Source organism: Equus asinus, chromosome 12, assembly GCF_041296235.1.
Source record: "Equus asinus isolate D_3611 breed Donkey chromosome 12, EquAss-T2T_v2, whole genome shotgun sequence".
Classification (NCBI taxonomy): Eukaryota; Metazoa; Chordata; class Mammalia; order Perissodactyla; family Equidae; genus Equus; species Equus asinus.
In genome coordinates this window covers 6,734,626-6,752,111 of record NC_091801.1, presented here as the reverse complement: position 1 = coordinate 6,752,111, position 17,486 = coordinate 6,734,626, and the positions used below count along the sequence as shown (strand labels likewise).

Below are 17,486 nucleotides of genomic sequence, written 5' to 3'. Positions count from 1 at the left end.
TTCTATTTCCTGTGCCTCATTTTACCCTCACTCTTTTTAACTTACTCTGTCTTTTTTTTTTTTTAAGATTTTATTTTTTTCCTTTTTCTCCCCAAAGCCCCCCAGTACATAGTTGTATATTCTTCGTTGTCGGTCCTTCTAGTTGTGGCATGTGGGATGCCGCCTCAGCGTGGTTTGATGAGCAGTGCCATGTCCGCGCCCAGGATTCGAACCAACGAAACACTGGGCCGCCTGCAGCGGAGCGTGTGAACTTAACCACTCGGCCACGGGGCCAGCCCCCTTAACTTACTCTGTCTTGATGTGTTGTGTATTGTGTCTTCTTAAACGCCCCTTTGGAGCAAGTTAGGATATAAACAAACAGCAGCTTATAAAGATGAAAAGAGCTTGGAGATAATCCAGTTCTATCCTCCACATTCTTCGGATGAGAAACCTGAGGTTTCAAGGTCCAAATGATACTGGTTTAAAGATGGGCTGGAATTTAGGGATCCCAAATGCAGCTGATTGATTTTTCCTCCATACCTGACTGCCTGCTATGACATTAGGGTCTCACGCCTCTCCTCTTCTTAAGACAGCACTGCCCAAGGGATGTGGCTAGACATTTCTCCCCATCTGAGACAATAAAAATTTAGGAAATTCTGCATTCTGCACCTCGCTTTGGAGAGTCACAAGAACGTTCTGAGAAACCTGCAATAAGTAAATCAATTTAGTTTCATTTAACCCCTGTCTCCCAAATGTATCTCACCATAAATAAAACCTTTTTTCTTTTCTCTTTTAGTGGCATGGGGGGGCGGGGAGTGGCACCCATTCGCACCCTCAGGGCACACTTTAGGAAGTGCTGGGTTAAGGCAGGACTCCAGAAGGCAGCTGTCTAAATCCCCATGGCAGGTGGGAGAGAAGAATGGTCAAATGTCCATCTCATTGACACATCACCCTGAATAGTGGCTTCTCTCAATGATGGCAAGTCGGGCAACACCACTGGTCTCAGGGCCATTGTACATCCAAAGGTACCGGACCCATCCCAGGAAAAAGGCGTTGAGGAAGAGGGAGAGCAAACCTCCTTGGCCTTTCTCCCAGTGCCGCTGGGGTGATCCCATGTGGGCAGGCTGGGGAGTACAGTGCACCTGACAGCCTTGGGATGCAGTGCCTGGAACCCTCTGTTTACCACACAGCATTAATCTGCACCCACTTCGAATTCTAGAAGGAGAGAAATTACAAATTCTACTTCCACTGATGTAAATGCCAAAAGACCACAGGTTTACAGTTCCGAAACCAAGAACGTAACACGGCGTGTGTACCTCTGTGGGGCTGGCACGTGCGTTCACAGACCCCAAAGGGATGCGACAGTTAAGCAAGCTCTGGTGTGGTCCAGGAGGCACCTGTGGTTGGGCGCGTGGAGCCCTAGCCTAGACTCTGGTGCAGATGGCCCAGATGTCAATGCTGTCTACCCTCACCACCTGTGGGACCTCAGACAAGTTACTCACCCTCTCTGAGCTTCAGTTTCCTCTTCAGTAAAAGAGAATAACAATAACAGCAGCAGGGCAGTCCAGTGGATCACATGATTTAATATTTGCAAAGTGGTTAGATCAGTGCTTGCCTCACAGTGAGCACAGCGTGTTTGTTAAGTAAAATGGTGCATTAAGTGTTTACTCCAATTTCCCTCTACCGCTCTATGTTTCCTTTCATAACAGACAGAGATGACACACATCATTGGTAAAACCAGGGCCCTCACCCTTCTGACTTTACGACGGCCAGGCCCGACTAGTTACAGGGATACAGATAAGGCCAGACCAGACAGCCTAGCTGCCTGTGAGCTCCCACTGCTCTCTGGCGGGCTGTGGTTGCATGCTATGGAGAGCAGGCTGTCACTAGCATGTTAATGATGAGGCCATGTACAGTGGTTACCAGGGATTCCAGAAGAACAGGAACAACAAGGCAGGATGGGAGGCAGGGCTGACAGCATCTCAGATGGGCCAGCGAGGACCCTGCAAATGGTGTCCTCCAGGGCTCGCGGGTCCTCTGCCGCGGACAGTGCCTCCGAGGAGCCCTGGAGGGCAGGAGCTCAGCCTTGCCTCCCTGGGTGGCTCGTAACTCCCTCTTAACTCAGTTGTTTCACATAATCAAACAAAAACCACTTTAAAAATGGATAAAATAAAAGCAACAAATAGATTGAAGCAGCAAAAGAAAATAGTTTGGTAATACCTCAGTTAATTTTTCTTGGTTTCCTTGCTCTTTACTTGAAAATATCACCGTATAAATATATCTTACACATTTTTAAAAGGTTAACAAACACATATCTTTATAGATGGTCAAGTACATTTTAAAAGACTGAGAAATTTAAAAACAACAAAGCAGATGATGTACACGAATGACGTCACACGCGGTGGAGTAAAAGATCTGCTTTAGGTGCATAAGACTAACAATCCTTATATGGGTTACATAAAAAGCTGAGAAGGGTCTGCAATAATCTAATGACCAACTGCATACTGATGACATCACAACTGTAATTTTAGAAATCTCATAATTTACATGATATACTTCTTGTAAAAATACGCAGAGAGTTCCTCTTACAAATACAAGCCAAGACTGGGCAATATGATAAATCTCTCTCTGAGCATAAGGACGAGGGGCCCTTGAACTTGGCCGGGAACGGCCCCACCACCTGCTCTCGGGACTCCCCTGGTCCCTGGCTCACGTGCTCTGTCTGTGAACACAGCAGCCTGCAGCCTGGCGACATTTTTTTCTGCTCTAGGAAGAAACACACACGCACACACACGGTTTCCCCGGACACCAGGCTATCAGGGACCATCGGATCTTGCAGTTCCTGTGCTTGGGGAGGGGAAGGGGGGTCTCAGAGACTTAAGGAGCAGGAACACTGAGCCTTGGTCACGGTTTACATTTCTGCCAGTTCAGTTTCCAACACAGAGTTTGCAAACTGCTTCGAGTCTTTGCTTTTACAGTGGCTGCCTTTAAAGTTCTGAGCATTTTGGGCGTGGTGCCCTCTCACGCTGTCCCTAGCACTGTACCTCTTACCTCCAGACACGTCATTTAATATCTTTCTTCTGTTATCTTAGGCAGCTCACACTGGCTTCTGTGAACCACCAGATGCCGTGCAGAGGTTATTTTTCATTTATACAGACACGTGAATCTAACGCACAGGGAGGGATCTCAAAAGCAGCTCTCGTGGTTTATAAAGCACTTCTGAACTTTCACTATTTAATTCTTATTACTGCAGTATTTTAGCTAGGCACACTGCTATCTCAAAGACTTTTTTCATGTAATACATGCATGACGCAATGTGAAGGAAACTATCGCTTCAAGGAAAACTATTTCCCCAAATTATGACTTGCAGCCACAGTAATGAGAAGCTATTAAAAAATATTTCTAAAAAAATCTCTTGGCTGATGTATTGCTTAGGATTTCGAGATTCCCCACTGCTCTGCTATTTTCCCATTCTGTATGCACAGCACAGATTCCTGCCAAGCCTATTACAGTGAACAAACAATGTCTTCTCTGTCAGGACAGAGAATGAATAGTATCACAAAATTCTCCTCTAATGTAAAGCTCCCCCCCAACCCCTTCAGAGAAGGGCCAGAATGAGGACTGATGAGGAAAACACTACCCTCCCGTCGCCAATCTGAAATCGCATGCTAGCAAGTTAAGTCATGTCAGCTACATTGTAACTGCTAAGCAGAGAAAGTTGGCAAGCTTACTTTCTTCTAAATTGGATAGTATATTTTTGCATTTCCGTGTGTAAGTGTACACGAATATCTTTATCAGGAAGGAAGGAGGCGTTTCATCAGACATAATTTTAGGGCTTAGCAAAAACAGCTTTTAGCTACAGACTGAGCAGCAACAGGGGAACTTCATGACACAGCAATTTGTGTTAAAATATTGGCAGCTAATTCATGAATGCTGAAGCTGACTGTGAATTCAGCTGCTTCTGTTAAGCCTTTATTCCCACTATGCTCATGATTCATAACAAAAGTGCCTGGAGTTACTTCTCTGAAACATACAGTATAATGCGGACAGACTTCCCTTTGGGGTCTCTTTCTCTCTCTTATTCATTCTCTCTCTCATATTCATTCATTCTCTCTCTCTCTCTCATATTCACTCTCTCTCTCTCACAAACACACACCTCCTCACCTCCTCCTAACAGAGGCACTAAGGATATAATCTTCTGAAAGAATAACTCCATGAAGGATTTGTCACCAACCAATGAAAGCTTACTTAATAGGTGCTTTCATAAAAGAAGAACACGGATTTCTTGAAAATCTTCCATATTTGTAAATCTTAGTTGGTCTAAAATACTATGACTCAGAGTTTTTTTTTTCCTGGTGACATGAATACAGCATATCTTCTATTTTAACCTTTAAAAGGAATTACCCAACGCCTTCCTCTTAGAAGAAGAAATGCTATTTTTGGAATCACACCACACTGCCTTTTGATTTCATGAATATCTGAGAGAGCAACAAGCAGAGAAAAAATATGGCTTCCCCTTTCCTTGCTTTTTCCCACACATTTTTAGTACAGCTCAATGAGCTCCAGATTCTGATGGCATTCTCCCGGTAACACATTTAGAAGAGACTGCAGGATATTCAAACAGCTCTGCCCTCTTCTCTCTCTCCCTCTCTTTTCTCTCATATCACTCTGGGTCTGTATTAGACTACACAATTAGGCCTTTGGGCAGTACCACTGCAGTCTGCAGATTCTAAGGATGTGCCCCCTTATTGGTACAACGGTAATATTTACCTTGGAGAAATGTCTGTCGAAATAAATATTCAAAATTCTGGCAATGTACTCCCTTTGAAATGTTGTTTGCTGAGAGTTCTCTCTTCTTTCTTGGCCTATAACCAAAGAGAAAGAAAGTTAGAAAAAAAAGGCAGATGGATATAGACTGTAAAGATACTTGTGGAGTTCACTGTGGAAATGCTAGCAAATTTATGCCAAACACTGAGCTTTATATTCCGTCCTGAACAAAGCAGCTGCAAAGTAGAGGAAAAACTTCAAACAGTAGTGAATAGATGAAAAATTTTCTCCAAAATAACAACCACGTCAATGTCTAATTAAATACACAATTGAAAAAAATTTATTTAAATACACAATTTGAGTAAACACATCAATTTACTTGCTCTTTCCATAGTTTTCCTAGTTTTATGACAAATAAATCTATGTGTTGTAATATTAGCAATCAAATAACGGTTATCTGAATTTGAGATAAAACAAGTGATTTCTATGAAGCGAGTATTTATGCTTTTAGGTATAGTAAGCTGGGACTTAACTGTGAAAATGTCTTAATAAAAGGAGATTCTTGGTACAGCACGAATAGTGTGTGACCCAAATGACACGCAGATCCCCTGATCCGAGTCTTCATCCATTCCACTGTGGAAAGGGGGAAGACATACAGAAACGGAGGAGAGGACAGGGATGACCTCCCTCGATTGCCCTCCTGATTCGGCGGCGCTCCTCAGTCCCATCCCATCTCTGGCTTTGCTCTATTTTGGTGCCCAGCCTTTCCTCCATCCTCCTTTCCTCTCCCTTTCTCTTTGCATCCTCTAATAAATATCTCCTGTATTGAACCTCTGTTTTACATAAGACAGCATGATAGGTGCAGTGTGAGAGGGAGGAGGGGAGGGGAGGGGGATGGAATGAATGAATGAATGTGTTTATACTCTAAGGAGAATATCTTGGCTGTTGCCTAAGATTCAGAACTTCTCAATTATTTTAACAGACGGAGGTACAATTCCTGATTTGCAATATAACACACTGAGTAGAACGTGAGCCTTCTAGATTTGCACCTAGTGATGTTCTTTTATCAGGACCACAGATCATCACCTTAGACTGAGTGTTGCTTGCTTTCACAGCAGAGTCAGCAGATTATTCATATTATCTTTAGGTACATCTATTGTTTTCCTGACAGTTACCAAGGGAGAAATGGCTGCCTTTTGTTTGCCACTGCATTCAGCTACATTATTATTTTCTTTTTTTAATACATCTAAAAAGATTAGAACGAGACACACAATCACCGGCTGTCTTCCTCCCACCCGACTCCAGGTCTTTCCACTGTCAATCATGCAAACTAAGAGGCCAGGCCTTCACTGGGTGAAGGGCTTGACACACAAGAGCCTTTCCCAAGCCATCTTTCAATCTTTCATTAGATTCCGAACCAAACCTCCTCCTGAACCCCTGCCATACAGATCTGTTTAGATGTGGATGCCAACTGCAAACCTCTCTACTTCCTCGTGCAGTCATGCTCAATCCCAGGGAACTCTCTTGAACTCATTAGAAATATGAGCAAGATTGATTATCTAAATCGAACTGCTACAGTAAAAAGTTAAACTGAAAAGAATAAACATTTTTCTTAAAATGCCAAATCTTATTAATCTGTATTTTAGAAATAATATGTTTGCATATACTTCACATATTACTAGATAGGAGTAAAGAGTCTGATTTAAAAAGTGAACACATGACTTGATAGTTAATTTAATAACATAAGAGTGGCACATAATTTTGTATTTTCAGAAGATGCATTCCATGAGTTAAAAATATTCCAAGGAAACAAGGTAATGTGGTACTTACATAGGACAGACATATAGATCAATGGAATAGAATTTAGCATCCAGAAGTAAACCCATATATCTATGGTCAACTGATTCTTGACAAAGATGCCAAGACTATTTAATGGGGAAAGAATCATCTTTTCAACAAAACGTTCTGAGACAACTGGATAGCCAAATGCAAAAGGAAGAAGTTGGATCCTCATCTCAGGCCATGTAAAAAAGCTAACTCAAAATGCATCAAATACCTAAGTTTAAGAGCTAAAGCTACAAAACTCTTAGGAGAAAAAATAGGGGTAAATCTTCATGAGCTCAGATTTTGGCAGTGAAGTTTTAGATATAACACCAAAAGCACAAGCAATGAAAGAAAAAACAGATAAATTGGACTTCATCAAAATTAAAAACCTGTACGCTTTAAAGGAGCCTATCAAGAAAGGGAAAGACAATTCAAAGAATGAGAAAAAATATATGCAAATCATATCTGATAAAGGACTTTAATATAGAATATATAAAGAACTCATAACTCAATAATAAAAAGACAACTCAATCAAAAACAGACAAAGGATCTGAATAGACATTTCTCCAAATAAATAAGCAATGGCCAATAAGCACATGAAAAGATGCTGAATATCATTAGTCGTCAAGGAAACGCAACTCAAAACCACAATGAGATACCACTTCACACTCACAAGGATGGCTATAATCAAGAAGTCTAAGATAGTAACAAGTGTTGGCAAGGATGTGGAGAAATCGGAACACACACTCTGCTGACGAGAATGTAAAAATGGTACAGCCACTTTGAAAAAAACCCTGGTTGTTCCTCAAAAAGTTAAATACAGAGTTACCACATGACCCAGTAATTCCACTCCTAGATACACCAAGAGAAATGAAAACATATGTCCACACAAAAACTGGTACATGAATGTTCATAGCAGCATTATTCACAGTAGCCCCAAAGTGGAAACAATACAACTGTCCATCGACTGGTGAATGGATAAACAAAATATGAGATATCCATCTAAAAACACATTTTTTTAGCCATAAAATGGAATGAAGCACTGACACATGTTACAATATGGATGAACCTTGAAAACATGCCAAGTGAAAGAAGCTAGTCACAAAAAATCTCCACATATTATGATTCCATTTCCATGAATGTCCAAAATGGGCAAATATATAGGTTGTTTAGGGCTAGGGGATGATAGCTAAGGGGTGTGAGGTTCCTTTTTGAGGTGATGAAAATGTTCTAAAATTGATTGTGGTGATGGTTGCACAACTGTGAATATACTACAAACTATTAAATCGCACACTTTAAATGCATGAATTGTATGGTAGCTGAATTCTATCTCATAAAGGTGTTACCAAAAAAAAAAAATATTCCAAGGAATGTGGACAATATAATGTCAGTCATTTTCCAGCTCAATCTGAAAGAAAGATGGCAACTCAAAGTATAATTCTAGTTGGAATCCCTGGGGTCATTGCACTGAAACAGGATTGCCTGGTTCCACTGCCAACTATCACATTCTGACAGAGACAACCTGAGTAAAATTCTTCATGGACCAAATGTTCCTTCAGGTTCCCTTTCATCCTCATGACTCACGTTTGAGTTTTAAAAACCATACCTAGAGGCAAGATATCTACTCAATATGAGACTAGAATCATGATGCTCAACCACTGATTCTCAAATATAAAAAGAAATTTAAAGGCAATCTATAAATCAACCCCAGCGGATACTTGAACCCTTTCGACAATGTCTGGAACACCCAGTTGATAAGTGCAATGTCAAAAGAACTTGGTTAAACGTAACAGTTAGAAGCACTGAGCACTGAATGAATCACTCAATATTCACTGACTGAGTGGATTAATTTGAACATGTCAGAGTAGACTCAAGGATATTGCTATAATAAAGCCACTCTCACTCGCCTGTGTCCCTGAAGACAGAGAAAGGAATAGGACTGCAGGTCGCTCACGATTGGCATATCACCACAGCCAAATGCCATCCAAGTAAACACAACCCTTTATTCGTGCAATAACAGAAACAAACCAATAAACAAAACTTAGACCTGCTAATCCAGCCGATGCTGGAGTCCCTTCCATAATGAAGGGCTTCCAGAAGGAATCCCCTTCTATCTCCAGGAAGTGCTGTTAGGTTTGAACTAGCGGTAAGGAATGCTCTTCTGCATCCCAGTAGCTCAGTGGCTTCAACCTAATTTGAGTCCTGGTTCTAATTTCTCTGGCTACACAGAACAAGTCCAGTAGTTTCCCTACATGGCGACCTTTCAAATACTTGAAGACACCTATTTAAAGAAGTCCCTCTTCCCCTCTCCTTGAGCCTTCCCTTCTCCATTTCAAAGACTATAGTTTTGAGTCCTACCTACCGTAACTCCAACAGAGCACAGAGGCTGTACGGAGAAGGGAGCTGGGAGCTAGCCAGGCCTGCTCACAAGAACAGAGCAGGCTGAGAGCCTGATCCAGCTACAAAGCCCAACCTAGGAACCAGGCATGACATCCAATAGACGAGGTAACCTTGATCTGATTGAGGAAACAATCCTTACCTGGGCTTTGATGACGGTGGTAGGGGAATTCTTGGGGCCCAGCTATCACAGGGAGGCAAAGCTATCGGCAGAGAGCAATAGGCTGGTGAAGTCAGGAAGGTGGTCCATTACCATCATGGAGGTCTGATCACAGCTACAGAATCTAGCCACTGTGCAGTGACTCAGGGTAAGAGACATGATTCTTGAGAAGACCTCCTGGCAAGACGAAGACAGGTCACGGTACTCAAAGTAGGTACTGAGTCCCAGATGCTTACATACACAGGAAGAGAAAGAGCTGAAACTTGGAAGGTCAGGGAGTAAGTATCGTGGGAACCTGGAAATCATTCCTGGGATAACAGATCCTACATCTGGATGGCGATAAAGGCCACTTGGAATGCAACGGTCATCCCAGTGGTCAGCACTGGGGCAGCACCATTCTCAGCATGGTGGAGATTAAAATTCAACAAACCAGACAGCCAGCATTGAGCAAGACTCTACTGTGGGCAAGGCACAAACAGAACACGATTAGTGATATGCTCCACTGGACTGTGGGGAGGTCTAAAAATCTTAAGCATTTCCTGCTTTAGTCAGAACAAATTCAGATTTGGGGAGGGCAAGATGATGCATGCAAGGGGAGCAAGAGGGGAGGAGAGCGGGGAGGCAGGAGGAGACCAGCTGGAGGCTAATGCTCTCATTTGTTGGTTGTTCTCTTCAAAATGGTTAAGCTCAAAGGCAAGTCTCCAGAGGAAGCAGCACTTCATCAGTGAAGAGTAGGCCAGGACCCGTACGCGTGTCAGTCTAGATTCTATACTTTTATTTGGAAAGCCTAAGATCACAGAAGATTTTTCACCAGCTACATTACACTCTTGGCATGTACGAATCTTATACTTGACTAAAACAAAGTCTAAATGTCTTTCATATGTGCTGCTGCTAACCACATCTCTGCCTACTGCCCATTTGCAATTTAATTGGTGGTAGTGATGGTGGTGAGGTGCTTACATCATCCCTGTGCCATTTCTGCCTCTTAGATTTGGGTCATTGCATTAAATGTCAAGATGTTCTTGATTTCTCTTTCTCTCTGGTTATTACATTAGCATCTCTCCCAGCTTCAGGCCATGCATTTATACACTTGTACCCAAGCGAGGCCTAATGTTGACTAGGACAGGGTTAGCTTCCAATACCAGAAGCCTTTCTCCAGGAAGAGAGCAATTTATTAATCAGTTCCCTCTGGATATACTTACCAACCCAGTTACTAATTCTGCTAATTATACACACCCCCCCATTTGTCCAAATGATAAATGTTAGCAATTTGATACCCTTTGGTTAAAAAAAAAAAACAAAACCCAAACATATCTATAAACGAATGCATACTATTTCTTATTAATCCATCTGAATTCTACAATGGGTTTAATAAATTGTCAATATAATAAAGATCAAGCTCAAAGGACAGACATTTCCCTCCATTAAAATTTCAATATTCAGTCCTTCACAGTAATCATGCAAGAAAATAATACTAGATATGCTCGATGGTACGGCAATTAAAGGCATAGCTAAAGACAATGCGTATGGGCTATGACGTCTGTGCCATGGTGGATTAACAGGACTCACAGTGCACCCTCTGCCCTCCTCCTGGCAGTCTTGTTCACTCGGGCTGCACTTCTCCCCTTGCTAAGCTGCCTCGTGCCTGCTGGCCGCTGGTTCTCCCCGCTGTGCCTCTCCTGTCTTCCTCCCCCCAGCTGCTTTAGCTCCCACGGTCAGCCGTCCTGGTATTTACTGAGCTAACAGTTCTAGTCTTCATGCCATCTGATGTCTCCTGCTTCATTTTTCACACACTCTAACAGCTGCAGTCCTTGATGTACGCAAAGCAACAGTCCATCAAGAAAAGAGTGTTTTCTGGGGTTTTATTCTCCTTATGGAGAACAGAAAAATGGAAGAGGCAAGAAAGGAGAGTTCACAGAGGAGCCAAAGAGAGGCCATGATGAAGATAAGATGAAGGCCAAAAAAAAAAAATCGAAATTTTTTTACGCCTCAAAAAGATTATGACACTGGAAAAATAATTCTTTCTGAAAATCCTCTTTGATGGTGCAGTTTAATGAAAATAATCCCCGTTCCAAGAACATATTTCTCTCGAATTCTAGGGAGCCAATGATAAAAATCCTTGAACATGTATCTTTATACCATCTACAATATACAGAACCCAAGAAAGCATAGACATAATTATATTACATATATCAAATTATTTACAAATGACATTTTATTAGCAAACCCTTCTTTTTGTAGTATTGTTACCTGTAAAGAGGCTTAAAATGACACGATTTCCTATAAGCCTTATCCGTAAGCATGCTTCCTGTGTGAGGCTTGAACATGAATTCTTTGCAGTTTCAGTATTAACAGAGAAAAAATCAAAATGACCAAAGCACTCAACAGGAAAAACACCCTTTCTTGTTGGCAAAAAATAGAATAGCTTACAATATGCAAATTCAATGTATTTAAGGAAAGTTGCATGCTTCTCAGACATTGGAACATAAAGCAAGGTAGCAAAAACAGTGACATTAAAAAAATTAGCTTCAGAATAAAAATGTTGCTTTAGCAAACAGAAAATAGAGAAATAGACTCCTCTAAGCACTAGTTTATGAATTGGCAGTAAAATATTTTAAAAACCCTTCTTTAGGCAACGTAAATAAACATGGAACAATAACCAGGGCAATCAAGGGGGTCATTCATTCATTCATTCATTTCCTGATTTACTGTTCAATGCTATTTCCTCGCTACAAAGAACAAAAAGTAAATATTACTCCAGTCCTTTCCTCACTGTGCATCTGGGAAGCTGTCTTTTGGACTCGGACTCAGGCTGCCATTTACAGAGTCTGTAGCTTTGGCTTATCTTCGCCTCCTAATGGGTACCTAACTGGAGAGCCACGTGGCACGCTGCCTTCTCCATCACAGAGCCTCAGATCAGCCTTCAGACACTTCCTGATGAGGAACAGCTTCTGTTTTATCTAGTCCTGGGACCACCCAAGGGTTGGTGGAGTTGGAGGGCTGCTGATCGCTGAGTTTTTCCAGAAGTTGTGTGAATGGTGTATAAGTGTGGGGTGGGGGCTTTGCAAGGAAGACCTCCCCTTGCCCAGAAAGTGGAGGAAAGTGTGGGGTCAGACAGTAACTTGAAGTTTGCCCACATACGCCTTTGAGATTCAAAAATTTATAGAAACTTATTTACTGTTATGAGTCCCAGCCACAGAGTAACTTCAGGATAGAAAAGGCCCTCCCTTCTGTTCTTAAGGTTCTACAGACCTGGCTGTGCTGTGTGTGCTGACCTGAGGCCATGGCTCTGCCTGTGGGGTCAGAGGAGGAGATGCACTTAAGATCTGATTATTTTCCTGGCAGCTTTCCACATTGCTGAAAGATTGCTGTCTGTAAAGTGTCTGAGTTTCAGAGGGGTGTGTAGGGGTGTGGTGGGGAGGGTGGGGTAGGTTGGTATTTTGTAGATGGACCATATGAGACAAAGTAATTTTCTAGTGTCCCCATTCTTTCTCTATATGTATATATAAGTATATGTATTCCAGACTATAGATCTATGTCCACCTCTCTCTCTATTAGCGTGTATAAGAGAGAATACATATTTTATATATATGGAGTAACACACACACACACTTGACTGCTTCAATCTTAAACTTTCACCACTATCTGCAGATGCCACACCAGAACTGTGCCATTGACATCATACCCACATGGCCATTCTCTTACGACCTGGGGCTAGTTTTATGAGATGCTATCATACGTATGACATTTCAATTATTTCTCTGATGGAAAATAACTACTAGATGACTAAGTTGAACTTTACAGAAATTCTGGGACACTTAGTGAGATGTCATGCTCAGTATCCCAGAGAACGTCAAGGAGATTCGTTTGAATGGAAATAACACACAAATTAATGGATGCATGAGCACACTGGCAGGAGCCTCCCAACGGCCAGTGCTTGGCAGATGTTAGCTCTTTCATGATTCGTAAGACACGGTGTGTTCAGCAGAAGGGAAGGGAGCAGGATGGACCCCAGTCTACCAAGCGACATCTCTGCAGGGTGGCCACATTTAGAATACTGTACTTGGCATGTGTGTGTTTGCACGCCAGTGTGCTACCTTTCTGAGCCTGTTACGGGTTGAATTGTGTCCCCCCCCACAAATTCATATGTTGAAATCCTAAGCCCTGGGACCTCACAATGCGACCTTATTTGGAAATGGGGTCATCACAGATATAATTAGTTGAAGTGAAGTCATACTGCAGTAGGATGGGCCCCTGATCTAATATGATTGGTGTCCTTATGAAAATGGGAAATTTGGACCCAGAGACTCACACAGGGAGGACGCCACATGAACACTGGAGTAACGCTGCCACAACCCAAGGATGTACCAGCAGCCAGGAGAGAGGGCTGGAACACCTTAAGAAGGAGAAAGGCCCTGCTGACATCTTGATCTCAGACTTCTGGCCTTCAGAACTGTGAGGTGATAAATTTCTGATGTTGAAACCACTTAGTCTGTAGCATTTTATCATGACAACCCCCGGAAACTAACACAGAGCCAGCACATGAAAAAATGGTCAAGTTCTCTAACATTAGTCTTGACTTCAAGGCACAGAGATGAGGGGGAGCAAGGTAAGCTCATTACTTTACATTTCTCTTATCAAGAAGTCTTACACATCAGCCCAGCCACTATTCTGAAGTTATCTCTTAATTTTATAAATTCATGTGAATGCTGAAATAACATAGAAGTTCACATAACTCAGGACACAACTTCAAAGGGGGAATTTGTATTTTTAAACATTGGTTTCTGTAATAGATCGAGGGACTAATAACCAAAACAACATGAAGCAGAGTTAAAGAGAAAACTTTCAATAGTTTTCTTTAATTGAGAGGCAAGTCTTGAAAGGATGCCTTAAGAATTTGGACTGACCAAAATTTCTAAGGCATTTCTTTACTTTATTGGGACATATTACACTTAGATTGATATGATAGAACATTTAATTTATTTTCTTTGACTCCTCTGCTTGGTTAATTCATGCTTTTCTTTGACTTTGAAAGGTCACTCAAAATTCATGCTTAAAAGTCCACTCTGCTTCCCCGTCCCCTGTTCTGCTGTTTAGCACTTGTGCATATTTCAGAGTTGGGTTAATATAATTTTAGAGTTAAAAGCAAAATACACAATTTTTTAGCTCAACTAATTTTAGCAATAAGGAAACCGATCCCCAGCTGTGATCACACCCTTCTGGGTTTGAGCCACGAACATAACCCAGGCCACTTTTCATTACCTTCCGCTCTGTGGCAGTGGCTTCACCATGTTTCACAGATGCTACCGGTGTGTGTTTTCCCTAATCAGATGATTTGGCCTCAAGGCTGGTACCATTTTCTTTTTTTTTTTAATCTTACCCGAAGATTCTCCTGCAATGTCACATCCAGAGCAGGCATATCAAAATGCTTCTTTAAATACAGATTATTTATGATATCGCTAAGTTTCCATAAGGAGATATCAGCAAGTGACGGTACATGAATGTTCTTTAGCACACTGTTATTTTTTTAAGGTCTCTTCCATTTATTTAACACCTACGGTGCATTTCCTTTAACCTGACCGTAGAACTAAACGGCATTATGTATAACTCAGGTTTTATTTTCCTAGTTGTTTAGATTTCCATACTAATGGCATTTTGAGTGAGATGTGAAATGTGAGCTCTACTACTGTGGTCCTTTGTCTGGCTGTCTGGTCAAAGAAGGAACATGAGCCCATCTGATCGACTGAGTAAGACAGGAAACAGAAAGAGAAGGAAATAAGAGAGAAAAACAGGCTTTAAAGATTTGGAACTCCCTTGGACAAAGACACGATCTCTATTATAGTTGGTAAAAATCACCAAACAAATGCTGCAGGAGGTAATACGGTGGCATCTTAGCATATAAAATGGAAACAGCTGAGTGCAGTTTCCATGTCAATCTGCCCTAACAGAGAAATGAAGATGACACAAAACATCCGTGAACCTAACTGGGAGAGCGGGAAGCAAGAAAAACAGGAGCAGCTTCATCACTGCAGAATTACATCTTTTTTGGTCTGTCATCAACAGGTGTTGCCATGGTAACTATCCTGTAGTTAAGACGTAGTAGAGGTGAGAAAATCCATACAAAACCACCATAGAGGGAAACATAAGAAAGGTGTGCTGTAGCCAAACTAACCTCAGCCCTGATAGAACGAGCGACTAGAGACTCGCTCCGCCACTCACCAGGTGCTCATGTGGTCGAATCGGAGGCTGCAGGGGAGAGGGGGTCTCAGCCCAGGAGCACGGTCCTTGGAGGAGCCAGAGACTCTTGGGGGGCTGTTGTGGCTCTCAATTTATCTTAGGTGCTAATTTACATCCTCACTCCCACGTGTACAGTTGAGCTTTTTGATGACTTTAGGGGGAAGGTTGCAGCTGTGTAATGTTATGTCTGGAAACTTCTAGAAAGTGAATATCTGTCAGTGACTGACTTCCTTACTTCACTTCTACCACTCACAGGCAGTATATTTAGTAACAATTTCTCTGCTTTCTTCCTTCAGATGGAGAAGCTAGGGTTTGCACACGATGAATTAGTGAAATAATTAAAAGCTACTTCTTCCTGTGAACAAGTATAGCCAATATCTGTGGCCCTGGTACCAGGAAATACCCCGGAGCCTGGCTAGGATCAGAACCCCATTTCTATGGTCCTTCCTCCATCGCTCACAGCTTATGACAGTATTCCATATATTGAGCACGACGAATGCTGAAATACTTATTATTTCTGAAGTTAAATTCTGCATTTTTATTTTGTAAACTATTGTTGGTGCCCTCTCCAAAAAGGGCACAATCTATCACCTTTATTTATGAAGATTTTTATTGTTGTTGTTCAAATGACCGCTCCACTCAATAAATAACATGGATTAACATCCTTTGGTAATGGGTGTGATTCTTCCAAGTTAGGACAGCTGACAACAAGTTTTTGAAGAATAAAATCTGACAGGTCTAGCCTGACAGGCAAATCAGTGTGGCACCAAGGAAATTCTGCTAAGGCCAGGCAGGCACCAGAGTGTCGTAGAATACAAGACAGCTGAGGTGTCAGCAGACATGGCCCTGAGACCCGACTCTACATCCTTTGCCCATTTCTGGGACTCAATGTCCCGTTCCCTAAAGAGATGGAAACATTGCCTTCTTCACAGGCTTGATGTGAGGCTCAAAGGAAATAATGCATATGACAGCGTTTTTGTGCATAAGCAGTAAAACACTAGGCAAATAAAAGCTGCTGTTGGAAATACTACTGTCACTTGTTTTTCAGGCTTTCTGCTACACTAATATTACGTGATTCACATTTTTCTTTTTAAGATTTTATTTTTTTTCCTTTTTCTCCCCAAAGCCCCCCAGTACATAGTTGTATATTCTTCGTTGTGGGTCCTTCTAGTTGTGGTATGCGGGACGCTGCCTCAGCGTGGTTTGATGAGCAGTGCCATGTCCGCGCCCAGGATTCGAACCAACGAAACACTGGGCCGCCTGCAGCGGAGCGCGTGAACTAAACCACTCGGCCATGGGGCCAGCCCCTACATGATTCACATTTTTGATGGTAAGTAGGCCACGAGATTTTCACATGATGTTTCTAGTAGAAAATTTCTTTCCTCATTATTATTTGGAGGCATTTATCTGATTTGGACTTCGTTGTCTTCTATTAGTTCCTTTTAACTTTTTGTTTTCAGGCTGGCAGATTTGTACCACTGGGGCGGGTGTGTATGTGTGTATGCAGGGGCGTGTGCAGAAGAGGAAGATGGATAAGAAAAGGAAGAGAGAAAGGAAGGGACAATGAGAGGAACAAATGAGTTAACAAAGAGAAGGGGGAAAGAGTTTCCCTTCCATTCCACACATATGTATCTATCCCTGATGGTGTGTGTTATTTGATTTGCAATCTGTAGCTCACTAGTGGTAAGTTATTGGTGGTCTTGTTTGCTCTTCAGCAGAAGCAATTCTGGGGCCAACACTAATTCCTACAACTGACTCTCATCTCATGCTGCTTCTCCATTCCCATGCCGAAGGACTTTGCTGGTTGTAGCTGAAGATGCATAAATCCTCCTGTTTCTCAAACTAAGTCCGTAGATCTCTTTACAGTAAGATACATACTTTGTCTTTTTTTGTTTGCTTGTTTTATTTAAAAAAATAGCTCCCTCTTTAAAATGTTGCCCTTTTGCTTCTGAGCGTTTTGAATTCATGGTCCCCCATTTCATCCTTTCTATTCTGTCCCCCACTTTATCCTTTCCTTTCCATCCAGCTGCTCATCCCATTCAGCTGTTGGCCAAGTCTCATGGGTTCTAATCCTTAAAAGTCTGTCATAGTAAATTTCCAGTTTATTATAACCCTTGCTCAT

At 41.9% G+C, this 17,486-nt stretch overlaps 1 protein-coding gene across 4 annotated transcripts in view; it reads right to left on the bottom strand.

The window, feature by feature from the left end:
• PAG1 (phosphoprotein membrane anchor with glycosphingolipid microdomains 1) overlaps nucleotides 1-17,486 on the bottom strand; it is a 136,947-nt gene that overhangs the window by 51,815 nt on the left and 67,646 nt on the right. For all 4 annotated transcript variants that reach the window (XM_070481002.1, XM_070481004.1, XM_070481003.1 and 1 more), the window contains one exon: nucleotides 4,750-4,844. The gene's annotated coding sequence lies outside the window, so the exon portion shown is untranslated. The remainder of the gene's footprint in view (nucleotides 1-4,749; nucleotides 4,845-17,486) is intronic.